General features: G+C 36.3%; 1 protein-coding gene across 13 annotated transcripts in view; it reads right to left on the bottom strand.

The window, feature by feature from the left end:
- The window catches only part of sv (paired box protein shaven), a 1,022,136-nt gene that overhangs the window by 156,265 nt on the left and 842,183 nt on the right, over nt 1-23,688 (bottom strand). The window lies entirely within an intron of this gene.

Raw genomic sequence — 23,688 nt, forward strand, 5'->3', positions numbered from 1 at the left:
ATCAAGTAGGCCTAACCTCACTACTATGCATTCATTTGCTTAGGAAACATTTACTTTATAATTACTGTGATTAAAACTCACATAACTTATTGTATACCTTTAAGACTATTTGTTTTTCTCCGCTTTTTAGAGGGTTTCTACTCTTATGTTTAATAACCAGACACACCGAGGATGCAGAAGCCATACTTCAGTACCACGTGCTTACGTGAACAACTACGAGCTCAAGTGACGCCAGCTTGTTACAAGAACAGACTACCTCGGTATTACTGTTGGTATTCATCCACGTTCATAGTACATAACAAAATATAAAAGTAGCTTTTTTTTCACGTTTTACATATGAGTGAAGTTATATGTTTCATTGTATTTAACAACTAGAATTCAATTTTTTTATTTTAAAATAATATAAGTTGATAGTTTCAAAATACGCACTATATTTTCCTGCGTCGTGTGAGTGTTTCGACTGAGAGCCAATCATGGGTATGACAGCAACGTGCTTGTGTTTACATTAGGATTTTTCTTACAGCGAAAACAGTATAAACACAAGTACTTGGCTGTCATACCCATGATTGACTCACAGTCGAAACACTCACACGACGCAGGAAAATATAGTTCCGTATTTGGAAACCATAACCTTGCATTATTTGAAAATAAAAGATTGAATTCTAATTGTTAAATACGATGAAACATATAACTTCATTTATGTGTAAAACGCTATTTAAAAGAAAAGCTACTTTTACAGTTTGTTATTTACTATGAACGCGGATGAATACCAAAAGTATTACCGAGGTAGTCTGTTCTTGTAACAAGCTGGCGTCACTTGAGCTTGTAGTTGTTCACGTAAGCACGTGGTCTGTAGTATGGCTTCTGCATCCTGGAAGGAATAACTCCTTTGTCCGACAGCGATTGATCTTACCGTAAGTTTAAAATAATTGTCGTAGATATAGGGTGTATTTACATATGTGTCCATAAATGTGGGGGTGTATTCATGACACCAAACCCTAACAAAAAGTTCATATGAACATGGGTCCGCAAAATCTTCGTTAGGGAGCTATGAGTTTATTGGTAATGCATGGTACATGTGTTACATTTAACAACACAAAATTGCTCAAAGTGACCTCCTCCTGCTTCGATGCATGCCCTGAGCCTGCCTTCCAAGCTTTGCTATACTCTGTACAAATGTCCTGGGCTGTTACGGATTTGATCAAATGACGTGCTGCTACCGTATTCCCATCTGCTAGGCCATAAGTGTAGTGCATATCCGTCATTTCTCTCATTGAATACATCTTGTGATGTGATGAATGTTACTGTGAATAACACAACATAGAACAAAAGGCAATCAGACAAAACAAAACAAATGTCATGACCAACTGTAATGAAGAAAGTGGGGAAAAATGCAAGTTTGAGGTGAATTACATAATCGGGAGTCACTACAAGAAATTCCTTTCATAACTCCCTAACGAAGGGTTTGCGGACCCATGTTCATATTAACTTTTTGTTATGGTTTGGTATCAGGAATACGCCCCCAAAATTATGGACACATATATAGATACACCCTGTAGGTTACATGATTTCGGTATCAGACTTGGAAAAGATTCACTTGAAACGTTAGAAATCTTAGTTTAATAAAACATTTATTCGTACACAAATGAGTGAAAAAATACGGGCAATAGGCCTATAAATACAGAAATAGTTAATTTAATACAGTATAATTCTGAAGTAGGCCTACTTAACTGTGATATTAATTTCTAAATGAACCGAATTTAATTACAAATTCATTACAATTTCAAACAAATCATTGACGTCATATTGATCGTTTCGGCTATCAATTGTGTTGTTATCTCGAGATTAGGCCTCATAGAATGAGAAAGTGATTATGAAGTAATTGTCGAGAACACCCAGCCTTGTTAAATTTAAATGCAGTATGTAGGCACAAATTAAGAGAAAATATCAAGTTTTTATTTCAAATCCCAAACATCCTTATAATCCCAATAATCTTAATCAATCTCACTAAAACAATCACGAACGGCATAAACTTCTCACGCAATTAAATAGAATATTGATGAATTCTCTATCTCTTTTTAACTATTACAGATTATAGATGAAGAGGAGATGGAGAGTGTTGGTGTAATGATAAAAGGAAACGGAATACGCTGTAAAAATGTCCTGCAATGTCTGCTTTGTCCACCAAAATTTCTACCACGACAAGGTCGGGTATGGAAGCAGGACCGCCTGGATGGGAGACTACCTCACAAGAGCTGAGCCACAGACGTGGTTTCAACCAAGCTTACTGAAGCCTTTAATTCATGATTGATTATGATAGCAAAAAACCCCTAGAGAAATTGACAGATAGCGTATAACTTCCTAAAATATTTTGAAATAAGTAGAGAACACTGATACGTGACGTATCCTAAAATTGTAATGAATTATTCAATCACGTCTGATGCTCGTATGTGTGTTAGTAGAGAGAGGGAACAATTTCGTCTCCGTTGCCAGTTGCTGTCGAAGCGGCGAAGACCAAAGAAACCCGTAGCAGCAGGAATCTGCCTAATTATTTCGTGACAGCAGCATTGCATAGACGCCCCACACTTAGAAGAGAGGAAAAAACAGAACATCTGGGTAACAGAGTCGAGATTTTACACAAGTCCCCTTTGTTTCCGATGTTGGTATGGCAATAGCATACGTTCGCCAGTTTCAACTTGCTATTTAGAGCTGTAATAGGTGTTTCAGATTTACAGACCGCTCGGAATGCTAAGAATAGGCATATAATCTAAAATAAAATTTTCTGTCTGTTGAGAAGACCCTCAAATTATCAGAGTGACTTTCGAGTGAATGTATATCTTAGAAGCAACAACACGAAGTAGTGATAGCTGAAGGACTAGTCCGTCGATTTTCTATGCTGGAGATCCGAGTTCAAATCCTGGAGAGTCCAACAAAAATTTGGCTTCCAGGTTAAATTATCCACTTCAAAATGACCAGAGGAAAAATGGCCACAAACAGAAATGTTAACAGCAACAACAAGAAGTAGTGATAGCTGAAGGACTAGTGCGTCGATTTTCTATGCTGGAGATCTGAGTTCAAATCCTGGTGATTCCAACAAAAATTTGGCTTCTAGGTTAAATTATCCACTTCAAAATGACCAGAGGAAAAATGGCCACAAACAAAAATGTTCAGAGCAAAATGTCCAAGAGAAAAAGTCCAGTAAAAAATGTCCACAACAAAATATCCAGTATAAAAATGTCCAGTATAAAAAAAGTCCGCATTAAAAATTCTCACAAAAAAGTCCATAATTGGAAAAAATCCGTAATAATTTTTGTACAGAAGCAGTAACTAGGAGAAAGAAATACTAAGCCTCCAGTTAATAAAACATACCAAAGAAACCAACAACGGATAGACGCAATCGTCAGGAGATACTGTATAATGAACACAAAGACAGGAATAATATAAAACGCTACCTTCGTGCAATATCTTATCGCTTAAAAATGCATGGACGGCCAGAAGAGGAAGGTCAAGGATATTGAACAAAAAATTCATTGTAAATTCTAGATTTCTGTGTGTTTATACATTAAAAATTATGATTTCATGAATAAGATATTTTACATTTGTGCACATTCAATTTTATGGACATTTATGTAAGTGGACATTTTGCTAGCGGACATTTCTGTTTGCGGGCGTATTGAAATGGACATTTTAACTTCCAACCAAAATGTGTGGCTAACATACCCATAAACAGTAAGTTGAGACACGTTTCTCAGTGATGGCACCGTTTACCCTCCCATCATTTAGTCATTTTTACTCATTTCACAATAATCCTTATCAACAGTGCACCGCACCATCAAAGTCCATAGGATCCAACTGTGAAGTTTCTAACAAAGCAAGTAAAGACAAATCACCATAAAATCTCTTTGGATAATAGAGTAATGGTGGAATGAAAATAAGAGAGAGGAAACAGCAGTACCTAAAGAAAATCCGACCACAAATTATGTTCAATAAACATCTCATTACATAACGGAGCAATGATGGAATAAAAACGAGAAGGGTAAACAGCAGTACTCCAAAGATGATCACAATTCTTTAACTTCAAATCTCTTCGAATAATGGAGCAATGGTGGAATGAAAATAAGAGGGGGGAAAGAGCAGTTCTTAAGAGATGACCACAATTTTGTAACTAAAAATCTCACTGGATAACGAAGCAATGTTGGAATGCAAATGAGGGGTATTAAACGAAAACTGAGCACAATTTTGTTCATCACAAATCTTATTGGATAAAGGAGCAATGAGAGTGTAAACAGCACTACTAAAAAACCAATCTCGTTGAATAATGAAGCAATGATGGAATGAAAATGAGAGGAGAAACAGCAGTACTCGAAAAAACCTGATCACAATTTTCTTCACCACAGATCTGATTGGATAACGTAGCAATATTGCAATGAAAGTAAGGGAAGAAACAGTAGTGCTAAATGAAACCGACAACAATTCTGTCCACCACAAATCTTACTGGATAATAGAGCAATGGTGAAATAAAATGAGAGGGAAAACAGCAATACTAAAAGGAAATCTGACCATAATTTTTTTCAATACAAATCTGATTGGATAATGAAGCAAGTGGAATAAAAATGAGAGGGAAAACAGTAGAACGACAGTCTAGTATATACAGTCACGAAGCTCAATACGTAGTAAATATGCATCCATAGATAGTTGCTAACCACTAGGATCGCTACTATCGCCTCATTACAGACAATGCGAAATAGTACCTGCATAGTCTATTGTTTCTAGTAACCGCATAAACTTAAGCTTCGTGACTGTATATACTAGACTGTGGTAGTACTCAAAAGATGACCACAATTTTGTTCACCACAAACCTCATTACATAATGGAACAATAGTTGAATGAAAATGAAAGAGAAAGACCAGTATTTGGAGAAATTCTGCGAACAGTCGTTTCGTTCACTACAACTCTTTTCAGATAATGAATAATTTCCAAAATTAGGTGGCATGTGGAACCAAGATACTCAGACAGAGACTGCACTCTAAGTCCTGCAGGATAATGGATCAATAGTAGAATAAAATGGAAGAGAAATTCGGAAGTACTTGCAGAAATCTTGCCCCACAGCTGCTCTGTATTCTATAAATCTCACAGAATCTGCCTGGGTTCGCACCCCGCATTCCTATTGTAGAATTTTCTCAGGTGTCTGACGGTCTGGTGCCGCGAGGGCATCCTTGTGTTGGTACAGCAATAGATTAAAGGCGCTGTGCCCGGCCTCTTAGCGTGACTCCAGTGAAATGAGCAGACGTTTTGTTTCCAAGTTTTGGATCTTCCCCTCTCCCCTCCCCTCTCCTCCCCTCGTCGTGTTGTGTTCTGCTTCCGCAACATAATTAAAGTTAATGAAACGTTAAAAAGAGAGTATTAATCGTATAACACAGCGACTCCGGTGGTTCCCTCATTTAATTCTGACCCAACTTAATCATTCGCGCGGCGGCATTCAACATGGAGAATGAGCGCATTGTAACTTACAGGTGCTTACCGAGTTCTTCATTGTTTAATTTGATTTTCGTAACAAAACGAATATTGTCGAGTGAATGTTTGAGAATACAAACACGAAAACGACTATGTCACGCAAAACCGTCAATTAAAATACTCGTAAATCGGTGTGGTGTTATAATTATCATTGAAGTTATCATAGGGGGCGGTTATTCATGAAATTTAATTATTTTTCTTTTAACTTTAAAACGATGCCCTCTAGTACAGAAATTAATTTTATGTTATAACAAAACAAAATATTTAATTTTTATGTTGCACTTTTGCATCTTTTATCCAATTTTTTGCCTGATAGATAATTTTTATTTATTTATTTATTTATTTATTTTTGCATTTTTGAGGCAATTAAAAATCTCAAATTCTTATCGACTTTTTATAGCATTTGTAAAAATGTTGTTATATTTTCCATAAATCTTACATAAAAATCAAAGTTGCTAATTTTCCACTGTTTAATATTTTTCATTGCTAAGGAGAATGACCTCCAGTCGATAGTCATAGTGAACCGATAAGCTGAAAATAATATTTTGCACATTCATTTATTCAATACAGTTTATATTTGAAAGCAAACAATTATTGAAGCTACCAATGAAGTTATATATTTTTATCCCACTGCAAACACTGACACTCTGCAGTTAAAGATCATCCTAAAACAAGATTTTTTAAAAATATTTCATTGATATAATCGCCAAAGCCTAAAAGAAGAAGGATGATGAAGGATCGGTGGAGCGGAGAAAAATTTTCTCCGGCACGGGGACTCGAACCCGGGTTTTCAGCTCTACGTGCTGACGCTTTATACACTAAGCCACACCGGATTCCAGTTCCGATGCCGAATTGGATCCTCTCACAATAATATGTTATGCGTAAATAATCACTAAGGGTGCTATTCATAGACATTTCGCTAAACCGCGCTACGAGCGTGCTAAACTAGCCCTGGCTATCGACTGGTTACTTGTACAGGATTCATATCATATATCATATCGCTAACACTGGTTTATGAATACGAAAAACGTTAGTTCGCTGATCATCCACCGGAAGCCCGCGCTAAGAATGTCTATGAATATGGCCCTTAGGGATTTAAGACGGCGCTCATTCCGTCGGATCCCGGCCACTTAGTCACTCGTAATGAGTACACCTCTGCACATTAGTGTGTTGGACATTGCGCCACTGTCACACATCTGTGACACAGTGCAAGAGAGTTGGCCATTAGAGGGAAACTAAGAGATGTAACTTAAACTGAGAAGATTCAATCCGGCATCGGAACAACTGGAATCTGGTGATTCTCGATGCCAAAATTAATCGTATTTACTCCCGAGAGACCACAGAAGATAGAATGATTTTAAGAAATGACAAAATAACGAGCTGTAATAGTTTAAGATTATGATGATGGTTATTATTATTATTATTATTATTATTATTATTATTATTATTATTATTATTATTATTATTACCACCACTACTGTGTAACAGCAGTGTACGTATGTATTGCTTTCTGATAACTCGAGTTCTGCATTTGGTTATTTTGAATACAAGTTAGGTGTACATCGGTCATGCAAGCTTCGTATGGGGAGCAAGTTGCAAATCAACATTTCACGCTGCAGTGAACCAAGGATTCTTCCCCCATGCACTGGTAGGCTACTTCTGTTTATTCGTGTACCTGTGTAAGTCGGTGAACAACAGGAATAGTATTCATATACAAAATACCACTTGCATTTAATAACCACAATAGCGGAGTATATATTTAAAGGCAGGTTATATTATGCAATAAAAGACAATATTCACTAGGAATAAACGAACGAAACTAATAATAATAATAATAATAATAATAATAATAATAATAATAATAATAATAATAATAATAATAATAATAACAATCAGGAGTCATCACATTTCGTCCACACAAGCAATGAGGAAACTATTCGAGCTAGATACATTTACTAAAATATATTAAACAATACTAAATACCTATGCAATGCAAACACACGCTCTCAGAGACGCTCTGAAGCTATGTAGAACAATATCTTGAAATGCTCAACAAATAAAACGATATTGATTTAGATAGCACATTCGAATTTCTCCCTACAACCCCTTTTTTAAACATTATGTATCAGTCGTAGTGACATAAAAGAAATCGAAGACTTAAACAATTTTGACCTCAATAAACAATTCTGATGTCACGTAATATTTTAGTCGCCATGATTACCCGGCGCCTGGAATTTATCTACCCCTGATTTTGACAATAAGTAAGACGCATCTAAATAAGGTGCTTTGAATCTAATTAAAATTTGGAATTAACAAATCAAAAAATATAAATTTCAGCACAAACTTAAAATAAAACACATCATGAATGCGTGATTTACTAATGTCTACAAATTAGAATCAACGACTGTAAATATTTTGATTGCTTCAAATAAAAAAGTTTTCCTTCGTTCTGATGAAATACATTTTATTCTTTCCTAATGAAGTTCTCGCTACCAAATTCTTCGACTGTAGCACTCATTTTCAACCGCCTATCTTTGGTTTGTTTTCGTATGTTCACTGAACAGCAGACCTGAACTAAGTAGCGTTTGAGGAATAATTAAGCAGCATGTCTCGAAACATCGATACCAGACAATTGAAGATTTGAAGCAAGCTGTTAGGGAGGTATTCAGGAAATCACACCGCCTTTGCTGCGGAAAATTTCACACAGGACATGGCGCCGCATCATTTTGTGCCGCGACAATGATGGTCCCATACTGATGTTCTGGATCACTAAACAAGCTGGAACGTTAAGTATTAACCATTGTCACACATCTGCTATGACATGTTCAAAATGGATTTATTTATTTTATTGGGTTACTTTACGACGCTGTATCAACATCTAGGTTATTTAGCGTCTGAATGAAATGAAGGTGATAATGCCGGTGAAATGAGTCCGGGGTCCAGCACCGAGAGTTTCCCAGCATTTGCTCGTTTCAAAATGGATGCACATCAACATATTTTCGTATCTTATTGTACAATAAGGCGCGCTCTCGGGTAGGTTTTTTTTAGTAGGTTATTTTACGACGCTTTATCAACATCTTCGGTTATTTAGCGTCTGTATGAGATGAAGGTGATAATGCCGGTGAAATGAATCCGGGGTCGAGCACCGAAAGTTACCCAGCATTTGCTCGTATTGGGTTGAGGGAAAACCCCGGAAAAAACGTCAACCAGGTAACTTGCCCCGACCGGGAATCGAACCCGGGCCACCTGGTTTCGCGGCCAGACGCGCTGACCGTTACTCCACAGGTGTGGACTCTCGGGTAGGTATGCTACTCTCGGAAGTGAGTGGTACGCATGCGTTATACTGATATCTACAATCTAGCTACAACACATCAGTTGTATTAGAAGATTGGAGAATGCTGTGGAATGATAATGAAATTTAAATCGGACGGACTTACGTTGTTGCCTAACATGGGGAAACGGGTGAACGCCGAGAAAACCAAGCCTGACTGAGACTCGTATAAAACATTTAATGAAACACTCTCTGTTGAAGTCACATGATAATTAAGGAAGTGACCTTAGACGACACTGACGGTATGAGCAAAGAGACTGGGAACAGCATGGGTGGTGTGTTGAGGAGAAATGGCTCCATTTCGAATGCTGGATAACAAAGAGGAATTGCAGTTTCTCTCTTCGTGAGAGCAGCGCGAAGGAAGAATAGATCTCGTTGTCCTGCTGTCGGCATCATGAGTTTAACTAATCTAGATTTAAAGTAACAATTTCCCCCTGTCTTCAATACCAGAAGAGAAGCTGCCACCAACAGAGATCTTGCATTCCGCGCGTTCTGTATTGTTGCAACTGTCAGGTGTGCAGGTTTCGATTAAAAATATAAAGGAGCAGTTAACAAAAAGGAGCCATCGGATCGAGAGAGTGTAGAGATTCACCAATCTCGGAATATTTTGACCTTTTTACGTAGCAAACTGAAGCGTCTTGCAATCTATAGGACAGGTTTTTTCAGGCCAAATTACAACACATGTTTTAGTTTTTACTAGAATGCTCATATGAAATTGCTAAACGTAGCTCGCCAACTGCGGAAAGAATTCCATTACGTTTGTTGGCATATTTAAGAAGAATTTGCGATCTCTTCCTTAATCTTACAGCTGCGGTGCGGTTAGCCAAGGCACTCATGTCAAGCTCTTTTGTAATGCAGGCTTCTACAGTCTGTTCCACCAGTACCTGCACGACTTCAGTGTTATAGTAATGTTAATTATTTATTCGACATCACTTTTTTTAACTGTAAAAGTTACTCAAAGAAGAAGAGATTATAATACGGTAGTAGTAAAACAATAGTAGAATGATAGTGACACATAAAATCGAAGTATTTAGAGAAAACCTATCCCACAACCTTTCGTTTTTTCCATCACAACTGCATTATAATTATTTATTTCTTTATCTAATATTTAGTCTATTTTAAACTACAGATTGTTTTGGAACAAAATATCATCTATACACGCTTTAGAATATTTAAAATTGCTCTATTTTAAATTAATGTTATTTATTTCATCAGGTTATCTTTTAACATTCTTCTGGACCTTCCAACCTATTTTTTTCATAATGTTCTGTAATTTATTTTGTTTTTCGAAATGGATTCGCTGTCCATTCTACTAAAACTACATTGTGAAATACAGCAACCTTAATGTTTGAAAAACTCATGCTCAAGTAGCACTGACATATACTGCCAACATTTGAGACTTCAATACAAATCATCTCGCGTACACAAGACAAATAGCACTGAAAAGAGCATATGACATAATATTATTTTCATGAATAACATATAATTAGGTTATAATGTCACTTAACATCTTCTTCACCCGAGCAGCTCATATGTATGTTTATAGATATATGAAAGAGTTGAAAAGCAATTATGTACATGTATGTATACATACATACATACATATATGTACATATATTTTTTTTCGTACGTGCTTTTCAACTCTTTCATTTAAATTGCAAATATTAATGACAGCCTTATTTCATTACTTCCAATCTGATCTGTAAGTCTGAAACTAACCTTAAAAATCCCATTTTAGAAGACTCAAAATTCCACCCATTTGCTCTGTAAAGTTGTCAGTTTTCGCTCCCGTACGGTAAGAAAACATTTGTCGTTTCTTTCAAAGTTTATTTTGTTTTCACTAATTAAATCTTTCCTTATTTTTTTTTTGTTGGAAGTATTCCTCACACAATTTCAGACTTTGGTTCATTATTCTCAACTCCTGAAGCTATATAGGCCTATAATAAATTTATAGTCATAATCTCTCACCATTAGCACCGGTGTGGTCTAGGGATAGCGGACATGACGTATGGCCCGAAGATATGCTCGGGATGGGTTCGAATTCCTTCCTGGGTTGGTTGATTTGGTTTTTACGTAAGACTAATATCAGATAATCTCATAGAAAATCACCGGACCCTAACGCCAAATACCGTACAGCTATCACCAATTCTATCACCGCTGTACAACTAGCAGCTGATACAGCGTCGTCAAATAATATATTAAAGGTAATTAAAAATAAATCTCAATTGTTTCCTTCTGTATTTAAAAATTATCCCATTGCCTTTGAACAGGCTCTGTAGTTTAAAATGGACTTATAATAGATGCGAACAATTAAACATGAAAATTCACTCTCACAATTATAATTTATTTTATGGAAGTGAAGTTACGATAATTCCACATTTTGGCGTGCGTGTTGTACACAGGTGGCTGTTAGGCCTACCAGCTTTCTCAAAATTCAATGCGGTAAAAAATAATCATTGATTAAGGATGTTATTAAAATCTTATTGGCGTCCACATCCTGTAAATCTAGTCTATTTTTATTGTTAGTCATCCTTAAACGTAGACTTTATGCGAACATTTTTGTGTATTATCGTCATATAACATGCTAGAAGAGATTATACCACTCGAGGAGAGAAGCTGTACATCAGCATTTCAAAATGTTAACGTTTTGAAGCTTATTATCTTCCGGTCGGTTTTTGAACCGAATCGCCTGATATGTCACAACTGACATCCATAAGGACGGTGGGTTGTACGACAGCAAAGATTATTTTGCCACGTGATTTAAATCTCCTAACAGTGTTAAATCCATTTGATTTTTGTATTCCATCATTCCTTGAGCTCGAAAGTAGTGGGTACCCTGTGAAAATTGTGTTTAACCTGTCGATTTAAAACTGTCCAATCTCTGCTTTTCTCTCACAGATACAAACGAAACCCCTTTTTATCTGCATCGCTTGCTTCAGTTGGTTTTATTAGTCCAATTTCCAACTCTGAATACTGGAATTGATGAAGGCGACTCGAATGCTACGTTTAGCGTGACGACAGGACTAAAAAAAACCCGCTATGTTTTTTGTGTGTTACGTACTGGGCTTAGGAACCTAAGAGTTTACATTCGAAAATTATAAGCCTTTGAAAAATGCGCAATTGCGCGTTGCTTTTTAAATGATCAACAAACATCGTCCGTAAAGGATCATTCATAATTTGATATTTTTAAGACAGCATCAAATTCCCGGCAGAGAAGTGAAAAATTCATCTTTCTCCCCATTGGGATTGGACTTGATTCGCTTGTCTATTGACTAAACCACTTGAATATACACTTCAAAGGCACACATTACCTAGGCTGTTAGTCTGCTTCCCCTACGTTCATATTAAGAGCACAATGTTCTTTTAGTGGGTTATTTAAGGATACTGTATCAACTACTAGCTTGTCGATGGAATTTGTAGCGAGTTGAGACCGAGGATTTGCCATGAATTATCTGACTTTCGTCTTATAGTTGGGAAAAAGTTCGGAAGAAAACATCAGAGGATACACGGAACCCCTGTTTATTGCGTGAAATTTTATGCTCTCGGTTGGGTGTTACCACAGTCTAGTATATACAATCACGAAGCTTGAGTTGTGAGGGTGCTAGAAACAATAAACTGTGCCGGTACTATTTTGCATTGTCTGTAATGAGGCGATATTAGCGATCCTAGTGGTTAGCAACTATCTATGGATGCATATTTACTACGTATTGAGCTTCGTGACTGTATATACTAGACTGTGGTGTTACTGTGATGTTTAGATTTTTAAGAAATTGGTTCTAATATGTAAGACTCATGTGACAGAGTGAAATAAATTATTTAATGCAATTTTTATGCTATATTATTTAAGACTTTCCCGTGCCGTAGCGTCTTGGTCTAAGCTCTAAGGTAAGCTATCATGCTTTATAATAATAATAATAATAATAATAATAATAATAATAATAATAATAATAATAATAATAATAATAGTATTCCCCGAACGCACGGAGGATGCTGACCTAGGGACGATTGGAATTGTCTGCTCGAAACCTGAGTTCGCAGTGAACCTTAGTTTAGTCAGCCGGTGTGGGTTTGAGAATGCTCCTAGCTTGAACGTTAGCGCAATAGATCTTGAAAAGTCGCAGTATTCCCCTCCCGAAATTCCAGTCCGACAATAATAGTAATAGACAAATTTTTAATATCCGGGAGAAACTACAATGAGGCCACAAAGTCCCGTTACCCCTTAATGTAGGCTATATTTACGATAGTTTGGTTTAGATCGTATGAACTAAACGATGGCTGATAAGTATAATTAGACCACTAATGCTGTGACACGTGTTTTCACTCATGTCACGCCAGCAATGCTCCGAAAAATGTCGCACAGAACTTGGCGGCGTATTATCCTTTGCCACGAGAATGACTGTGCACACACTGAGCCTATTGATATTTGAGGAGCTCACAACCAGTTTGGACCAAGTCCACCAGTGATCAGTTTGTGGATTAATACAATCTCGGATGAAGAAAACTTAGATTTATTCATTGCCATAACAAACAAAGACCATAACTCATTTGTTACTCCACAGAGGACAGCATTTTCTATGGAAGATGAAGGTTGCTAAGCGTGAGCCAGGAACTTTAAGACTCAATATCTCAGAACTATTCCAGATGGACTTGGTCCACTCTGGTTGTGAACCCCTCATTTAATGGTCAGTACCACAGAAAATATCTTAAATTCATTTTAAGTTCTAAATAAAAACTACTATAAAGAATTGTCATTCATTTTGTTTGTTTATAATATGGGTAACGGGACTTTGTGGTCACATTGTATTTACTTTATATCTACATTTCAAAATTGTGGGTAGAATTTTAAATTCATTCTTTTACTTTGAATTCTGTTCATTCATTTACGAATGGCGATATTTATCTTGGTGTTCCCAACTCAATAGTCTAGCACTGGCCCTAGATAGCGTCCCTATGAAGCAGCATGGCTCTATTCTTGCTGATGTACCGTCGACCTCAATAACGTCACTCAAAATTATCAATTAAATATTATAATAATTAACAAGGACGACAGCGAACTAATACATGGCGGGATAACGAAGGCAGATTTCTCTGTTAATCAAGCTCCACTCAATTTCAAAACATCCATTATCATTATACATTTGTGATAATCATTTTCATTAGCTACCACTAGATATTTCCTCGGTACCATTATAAAACCAATACACACAAAACAATCCCACTCCACTCCCCCAATGCACGTATCATTATGCCAATATAACCAATAAAAATTGATGTCATAAATATCCGCATGTACGTAACAACCCTATCCCCCCATTCCCTCCTACGTATCCCTTGACAATCTACATCATCAGCATACACTGGTATTACCCCTTCCATCACTCACTTTGACAAAACCCACCCTCCTCCCCCAACCCCCCAACACACCCTCCCCCGTTAAAAACAGAACAGCACAATCCCCAAGAGGCTATGATAATAGGCAACGGGGAAATATTGAAAACAACAGAGAGAGATCCACAGCCCGAAACGAATAACATTACAACTTTACAAACGATATTATTTACAAAAGCGCTCTCTCATACATAGACCAGCCTATGGTGGTGGTGTTGTCATCATCCCAAACTCTGCTGCAGTCTGCTGTCGATTTTCATAACAAAGCCCCGTGTTTGAGTGAGTGGATGGCTGTTTGGTGTATTCCCAGCGGCCTCGTCTGTTCAAATGTTATTATTAGTCTTGTTTCTGGGATAGAGAAGTACAGCCGACGACAGAAGTGAGCGAATTCGCTGCTATCGACGTCATTCCCTCTCTGAGATAAGATTAGCGAGGCGGGGGTACTCCGCACGGAGTACACTTTGCATCTGCATGTTTTGACATCAATGAGGCCAATGCAAAAAATCGTGGTATCAAGGGTTTCATAAGAGTTGGTCATTATTTATACAAAATGTCTGAAACAACAGATTCAACGTGTTTCACGAATTCCTACATGCAGTTTCCGAAACTCGTCTATTCATTTCTATGAATTGAAACTTTGACGAAGTTCAACGTGGCGCTATAGCTTTGGGAGTTCGCTCGTCCAACGTTAATCGACTTCATAATAACGGACGATCCCTGTAATTGCGTGAAACGTGTATGCCCTCTGTTGCGTGTTACTGTCAAACTTAGATTTTTAAGTAATTGGTTCTTATTTATAGGGACTACAGTATGATCGGGAGTCAAATAAATTTGATGTATTATTGATGTATTTGATGTATATACATGTGTTGTATTATCAAAGCTTTCCTTAATTGGATATATAAAATATATCTGTAAAAGTATTTACAATGGAATTACTGTGTTTCATCTGAATTTGTTTGTTGGAGAACCGTTAATGCTGGTCTGTGATAAGAGATATTATAAGAAATATAAATCATGCAAAGAACTAAGTGTATCCCTCTAGCAAACACCATATCAATGTAAGAGTCTGATCCGTTGCTAAGCAAGTGAATATAAGAATAGTGTGACGTAAACTCAGGCAAGTGATGTTCGATGTTGAAACTTCCGTGACACTGACTATCGAGCATAAACGTTTCACTTTAAAAGAAATCTTTCATGTTTGTTACACTCTCTATTATTATTATTATTATTATTATTATTATTATTATTATTATTATTACTATTACTATTAAAGGCATACTATGAAAGTATGGGTGAATGAGGTACACTGTAATACGCGAGAACTTGGTATCTGGCAAGAATATATTGTTGACAGAGAGCTCTGGACAACCAAAATAAAACATCTTCGGTCTTACTAATAAAAACCCTATATATAGACGTTTAACTGTCTTATACTTATACAATGAGTAGCTCGTTTATACGTCGTGTGTAAATTCCTTACTAATAATCACTACATACGTCGTGTATAACAGTATAACTGTTACACAGCTACGTCATAGTTTCGTCATTACTTCGTTACGAAATGTAATAGAATATCTGAGGTTCTCTATTGCATCCGGTAGAGCGCTCTAGTGTGGCGTGTTAAATATCGATAGTACAACTGGCTCTAATCGATTACCACACTACATTTTGGTCAAAGAGTACAAGCTACAGCAATATTATTCTAATAATTCCATGATCTTTGTTTTGTTCTTCTGTGGTTACAAGGCAATCATCATCATAAAATGACAGTCTATACGAACAGCTGGCGGCCATTTTTTCGCTATATACAACGCTTAAACAAGCATTGTATAGCTACAGCCTGTTTATACATCCATAGCTTATTCACGGTTTATTAGTAACGTTTTCTGTCTCAACTCTGCATAAGTCTCGTATAAAAACTATACACTGTTTATTAGTAAGACTGCTTCTGTATAAATGTTTCTTTCAAATTATGTTTTCAAGATATTGCATTTATAATTTTCGGCCGAAGAAAACCTCAACACTAGAGAGACTCTTAAATGATGATGATGATGATGATGATGATGATGATGATGATGACGACGGTAAGATTAATGGTAACAACAACAATAATAATAATAACAATAATAATAATAATAATAATAATAATAATAATAATAATAATAGCGCTAAGCCCTTCATATGTAAACTATTATACTAATCTTCCGGTTAGGCACAGTGGAATGTGCTGTGGTTCGCGTACCAAGGTAGTAAGTATTTTTAGCAGGCTGTACATTTTTATTTTCAAATCATATTTGCAAAATTTTGGATTTTGTATTCGCATCTTTTGGCAGAGAAAAACTTCAGCATTGAGAAAAGTCTTTAATAATAATAATAATAATAATAATAATAATAATAATAATAATAATAATAATAATAATAATAATACTAATAATAATAATAATAATAATAATAATAATAATAGCGCTAAGCCCTTCATATGTAAACTATTATACTGATCTTCCGGTTAGGCATATTTTCACTCATACCAGTGGAATGTGCTGAGGTTCGCAGACCAAGGTAATATTTTTAGCAGGCTATACATTTTTATTTTCAAATCATATTTGCAAAATTTTGGATTTTGTATTCGCATCTTTTGGCAGAGAAAAACTTCAGCATTGAGAAAAGTCTTTAATAATAATAATAATAATAATAATAATAATAATAATAATAATAATAATAATAATAATAATAACACAGAACCTCCGGCGTATCTCAGGAGGTAGCGAATTTGCCTGCTTACCCGAGTTGCGCTTGAGCATGGGTTCGATTCCCGTTTGGGCTGATTACCTTATTGGGTTTTTCTGTGGTTTTTTCCAACAGCAAGAAGAATATCAGGTAATCTATGGCGAATCCTCGGCCTCATCTCGCCAAATACCATCTCGCTATCAATGCTAAATAACCCAGTAGTTGATACAGCGTCGTTAAATAACCAAGTAAAAAAATAATAAAGCAAAGTGAATGATACGTGAACTATTACGCTAACCATCGGCTAGGTGCTTTCTCAACCCATAATAGTCGAATGTGCTAAGATTCACTGCATATCAAGATTTTATGCAGGCAAACCCACATGTCCCTGCACTACCTCCCTCATCACCCGGTGATCGGAGATTAATTGCTGTGAAGGTGAGCTTTGAAAAGAGATCGGAGGTAATGATGTTAAGTTCTAAAAATTCTGAAACAGAAAAACACAGAGAAAAACCCCAACTCCTCTCTTCTCCGCCACAACTCTCACTATAAAATTTTCAGCTGAAAAACTCAAACCTAAGCAGGACTCGAACCCGGACCTCCTACGTGATAGGCTGATGGTCAAGACCACGCAGCCATCGCCGAAGTTTGCTACTGTCACCAAGAGTTATACATCAGGACAAGAGCTACGAATCATTTCCATCGTTAAGAAAGAGGATATAGGCCTATCTGATGCTTTACGAAGACTATCCCTGTAGAATAGCTCTTGATAACAGAGTCAACTGAAATTTTCCATTTCCCATGTTTTTTCTTGATGACTGAGACGATACATAGCTCAGAAACCCCTCTGGCCATGACCATGATCATGATCGTGATCATCATCATCATCGTGTCGTAAATTACGAGTATATCTGTATGATTTTTCTTCCCTCTTCCTGGAAATCTGTGTCCTAGAAGAATTCACCCTACAACTAGACTAATCGTCGATAGGTTCGTAAGATTGTAACGGGGAAAATTTAGTTATTTTGAAGTAATCAAAAATTAAATTCAAGTCTATTCTAAAACTAAAGGTCCACACAAGAGACTATTCGATGAAGGCAACACAGTCTACTTAGGCCTAGTTGATAATGGTTGATGAAGATATGATTATATACACCGCGTCCTGCTTAGAGGGATCGAGAAGTAAATGCTCACCATTTAAAATCAGATGAAGATATTGTTTTGATTTTCATCTGACAAAATGCAGAAACTGTCCAAATTTATGCACCGACGGATTAAAAACAGTTGCATGTTCATGCGCATGTGCACTAACGTTTATCGTGGAAACAAGCCTATCGCCATTCAGTAGAACCATTCTCTTCATCGAGGCGACAATCAAAGGGAATATATATCTGGACATGTGCAGAACTTTTTTTTTGGTCAACTCCCCCAAGATCGGTTTTTCAGCAACAAGGAGAACCCTTGCCTGGCCACCTAGGTCACCCGACTTGACGCCCATTGACCTCTTTCTGGGACTTTATGACGAATGTTATGTACCAACGTGGTACAGTTGACACTTTGGAAAAACTGAGACAATGCATTATAAATGCAGCTGCGCTTATCACTCCATAAAATATGTTATGGAACACTTGGCAGAAGGTTGAGTACCTTTTGGATGTCTTCAGGGTAGCTCGAGGAGTACATATCGAGTTGCGCTGACCATTCTCCGAAACTCTGAGAGTTTTTACATCAAGTTGTACAAAAAGTTATGTTATAAAACCATTATTTATATTTTAAATTAGTTTTTATTTATAGTCCTAGGTTTATTGGATCTATTTATTTATAGTTAGAAATAAATTTAAGTTTATTTTATTTTATTTATTGCTGTAATTATCGTATTATTGTAATGGTATTATTGCATATTATATATCACTGCCACCGGGTGTATACCCAATTGTAGTGTTAATAAATACATACACATACACATACTTATTTTTCGATCCCTCTAAGCGGGACACGGTGTATATATATCCTGAAATTGGAATATGACACAATTAATTAAAGTCTTGAGATAGTAAGAATAAAATACTTAATACACCCAGACAAATTTTTACATGCTGCTGAATCGAGGATAGGCAACTAAATCGAAACAAGTCTTCGGAACGTCTGTGAAAAGAAAACTTACTAAAATCCAACCATAAGGTATCTACGTCAAAGTAAGAACCGAGGTAAGGACAAAAAAAAAAAAAAAAAAAAAAAAAAAACAATATAGACTAAAGACGTTGCCAAATGGATAAAAGCAAGACTTACGCGGGATGTGAATACAGAAAGAATATGGAACGACATACTAGTAAAATTGTTACATATTGTAGGAAGAAGCTACCCAGGAAGACAATCAAAATGTGAAAGGGTATACTCGTACTTGTCCTTATTACATATACATCTCTGAAAATCTAAATTGGAGGAACGAATCATAGGCGTTTGGCATGGATGACAGGTAAGGGATACAGAAACCCACACGCTTTTGTGCTAATCACACGAACCCATCATGCTATATCAAAGTTTTAACGCTGGCGAAAATGTTTGGAAAATTTAGTCTGAAAGCCTCTCATTCAGGAACAAGGTGCTATTATACGTTGCAAATCTACAAGGTCTCTCCGACGTCAGACATGCTATATAGTTTTACCGTCCTTAAAAATCTATTTCCATCAGCTGGGTCTGAATGACCACAGATCTACAGCAAAGGGTCGGCCTGTGTGGCGCAGTCGGCCTTCTGTGGCAGAGGTCGATCCCGGCCCAGGTCGATAACATTTAAGTGCGCTTAAATGCGACAGGCTCATATCAGTAGATTTACTGACATGTAAAAGAACTCCTGTGGGACAAAATTCAGGCGCACCGACGACCACAGTCTAGTATATACAGTCACAAAGCTCAATACGCAGGGAATATTCATTCATAGATAGTTGCTAACCACTAGGATCGCTACTACCGTCTATCACATACAATGTGAAACAGTACCGGCACAGTCTATTGTTCCTAGTACCCTCATCAATTCAAGCTTCGTGACTGCATATACTAGACTGTGCGGCGACGCTGATTAACCTCGGCAGTTGCGAGCATGGTTAAATAAAACATTATTATTATTATTATTATTATTATTATTATTATTATTATTAACTTACAAACGGTTTTTAAGGAACCCGGAGGTTCATTGCCGCCCTCACATAAGCCCGCAATCTGTCCGTATCCTGAGCAAGATTAATCTAGTCCCTACCATCATATCCCACCTTCTTGAAATCCATTTCAATATTACCGTTCCATCAACGTCTTGGCCTCCCCAAAGGTCTTTTCCCCTCAGGTCTTCCAACTAACACTCTAATAATAATAATAATAATAATAATAATAATAATAATAATAATAATAATAATAATAATAATAATAATAATAATTTATTTATACTGGCAGAGTTAAGACCATAGGGCCTTCTCTTACACTCTTTGTATACACAAAGTATACAAGCACTCCATATGCATTTCTGGATTCACCCACACGTCCTACATACCCTGCCCATCTCAAATGTCATCTTAGTGAATATAATGTTAAAGAACCGATTTAAAGAGTCTTTGTAATGTGAGGTGCTTATTATGAAGTTTTTTTTCTAGAATTGGTTTTCTTTATTTTTATAGACTACATTTTTCATAAAGCATTCATTCACTTTCATTCATAACTTCCTGATCAAGGGGAGGTCTTTCACTACAACTCCAGCATTCTCTAATATTTCCGATTTTCCGCCTTCCCCTTCATAAACCATTGTAAAATTATTGTTAATTTTTTTTACAATGATAAGCCAGAAACAAGACAATACATTATGAAACTAATACATACAATAATTAATGTTATCTAACATAGGATAATGACATTTTACTTGGAAAAATTGAATTGTTCATCATTATCATCGTCCAAAACATGTATTAGACCAGGTGGTCTGTTGCGGTCTCACATTCAGTCCATCACTTAGCCGGGCGACCAAAGGATCTTCCACGAGGAGCATAATGCAGAATTTTTTAAAATTGAATTGTTAACATATAAAATGTCACAAACGAGGCGGTATTAAATTAAGTTCTTAACATAAAATAGAAAATGTTAGCGTATCTAAAAAAAAAGATTCGATGAAAACCTCTTTCCTTTCTTTTTTTTATATTCTTTTTTTTAGTTTCAGTAATAGATTGTAGTCAGACTGAGGGGATTAAATTCTGGCGAATATTGGGGGGGATGGTTAATTAATTAAAAGCCAACTTCAACAATAATTTTCTGCAATGCAATCGTGTTGAGCGGGTGCATTGTCTTCCAAGAACAACACAATTTAGGAAATTTTACTATTTGCTACTGAAAGTAGGCAATAATGTATACTTGACTCTTATGGTGATACATCAACATTCGCTTTCTATGCAGTTCGCTGGTAGTTCACTTTCTTGTCACGTAAATGAAGTATATGAAATAACACAGAATTTGATCATGCAAAAGACACTGAATGGGAAATTGTCTGAGGGGAAAATAACTCATGAGGGACTTCGAGGAGCACTAATAACACTATTCCGTAGGAAGAAAATTCTGCACTTCTTTCAATAGTTTTCTTTTCCATGGATGTTGATGACATTTGCCAGATTTATACTTAGGGAACAATCTCATTTTTACAGTAATTTCTTTCGTGACCTACTTCGCCACAATTTTAGAAATCACGCCAGAACAATATTATTATTTTAATGGCTCGATGGAACTGGTGATTACAAGGTGAGTCCGAGAATACGCCATGGAATTACCTGAAATTCACCTCACATTTGGACAACTTCGAAAGAAATTCAACCAGATAATAAGACTATGCCGGATATTTCTGTAATTTTTTTTATTTTATTGGGTTATTTTACAACGCTGTATCAACATCTAGGTTATTTAGCGTCTGAATGAAATGAAGATGATAATGCCGGTGAAATGAGTCCGGGGTCCAGCACCGAAAGTTACCCAGCATTTGCTCGTATTGGGTTAAGGGGAAACCCCGGAAAAAACCTCAACCAGGTAACTTGCCCCGACCGGGATTCGAACCCGGGCCACCTTGTTTCGCGGCGAGACGCGCTGACCGTTACTCCACAGGTGTGGACTTTAAAATCATGCAAGTAGATTCCTGAAAAGCGTTAATTCTTCTTTTGGATACGATCAGTGTGAAAACATAAAATCCTAGTTTGAACACTGTAATTTCGGTCGCTTTCTTGACATGTGTCTTAACGTATCGTCGTTGTTCCTGCAATAACTCCTATGTGACATATTTATCGATTTTCAGATTTTTGCTCTATTAAATAACTTAAATAGTGATACAGCAAATAATAAAATCTCCTATATGTAATTATATTTCTTTCTTTCGAAAATTTAAGAATTCACAATCTCTTATGCACTACTACCATAGAAGAATAAATGTGTTTTTTCTTCCTACTGAAAAATTTTATATTTTGCACATAGGAGATATTGCAGGAACAACGACGATATAAAATATGTTCCTGTATTGTACATTTACGAAGGTTTTGTTCTACAGATATTTGGACAAATATCCATAAATGAGTCTGAAATATCCATAAATGTAATTGACCGTTTTAGGAAATACTGTAGGCCTATACGCTTAGAAGCATACCCATTTACTCCCTTTTACAACATCAATTTTGAACCGTATTATTGCACTTTTCTTCATCTTCTGCTTCTTCTTCCTCCTGGTCACAATGTTATATCCAAAGTCCACTTGCAGTTTCGGAATAGTTCTCGCCATCTATATTTTTGTCTACCCACACCCCGACGTCCTCTTGGTCTGTTACGTAATGTCATGTTTGGGATTTGGTTTTGATTCATTCTATCAATACGTTCTCCCCAGTTTCTTTGAGTAAGAAATGCATCTCCTACAATGTTTGTAGCTTTCTCATTACATAGCGGAAATTAGATATCGCAGAAGGAAGTTGTATCTGATGTATGTATTTGTATGTATTTATTTAAACTGCAAGTGGGCAAGCACCCGGTGGCAGTGGTCTACACAATATAAACAATGCACAATAAAATTACAATACAATACATAATACAATTATATACTACACAATACAGTTATATACACAATACAATAAGAATACACAATGCAATTTAACACAATAATTACAATTAATAACAATACATAAAATAACCTAATTAATAAGTGAACCTAATTGTACAATACAACCTACATATGTATAGGCCCTACATAAGTTTCACTTTGGTACTGATAATAATCTTTCACTTTACTCTCATCTCACTGTATTGGCACTATGACGCGTTTCAATGACACTTTAGGATACATTTCACTGGCACTATAGAACACATTTCATTGACACTATAAATTATCACTGATCGGAACTATTCACTGCACTGTAAAATCATAACTTCACTGACTCACCACTCTTCACTGATACAACAGCTCAAATGAGACAAATAATTACACCCTTACACATATTTATAAACAGAACTACATTTAAACTAAACATTTCTAGTCTAAGATCCTCTTACACGCTATTTTTAAATAATTTACAATTCAAACCAAGGTAGTAACTCTTCAGACTAAATAAATACATGTCACCTTAATTTTAATTAACACTTTATACACAACTTTTTAAGTTATTCTTGAATCTCCTTAAGGAAGGACAGCCCTCAAAGACCGCTGCAGGTAGGTCATTCCAATC

This window comes from Periplaneta americana, chromosome 12 (genome assembly GCF_040183065.1).
Source record: "Periplaneta americana isolate PAMFEO1 chromosome 12, P.americana_PAMFEO1_priV1, whole genome shotgun sequence".
Taxonomy (NCBI): Eukaryota; Metazoa; Arthropoda; class Insecta; order Blattodea; family Blattidae; genus Periplaneta; species Periplaneta americana.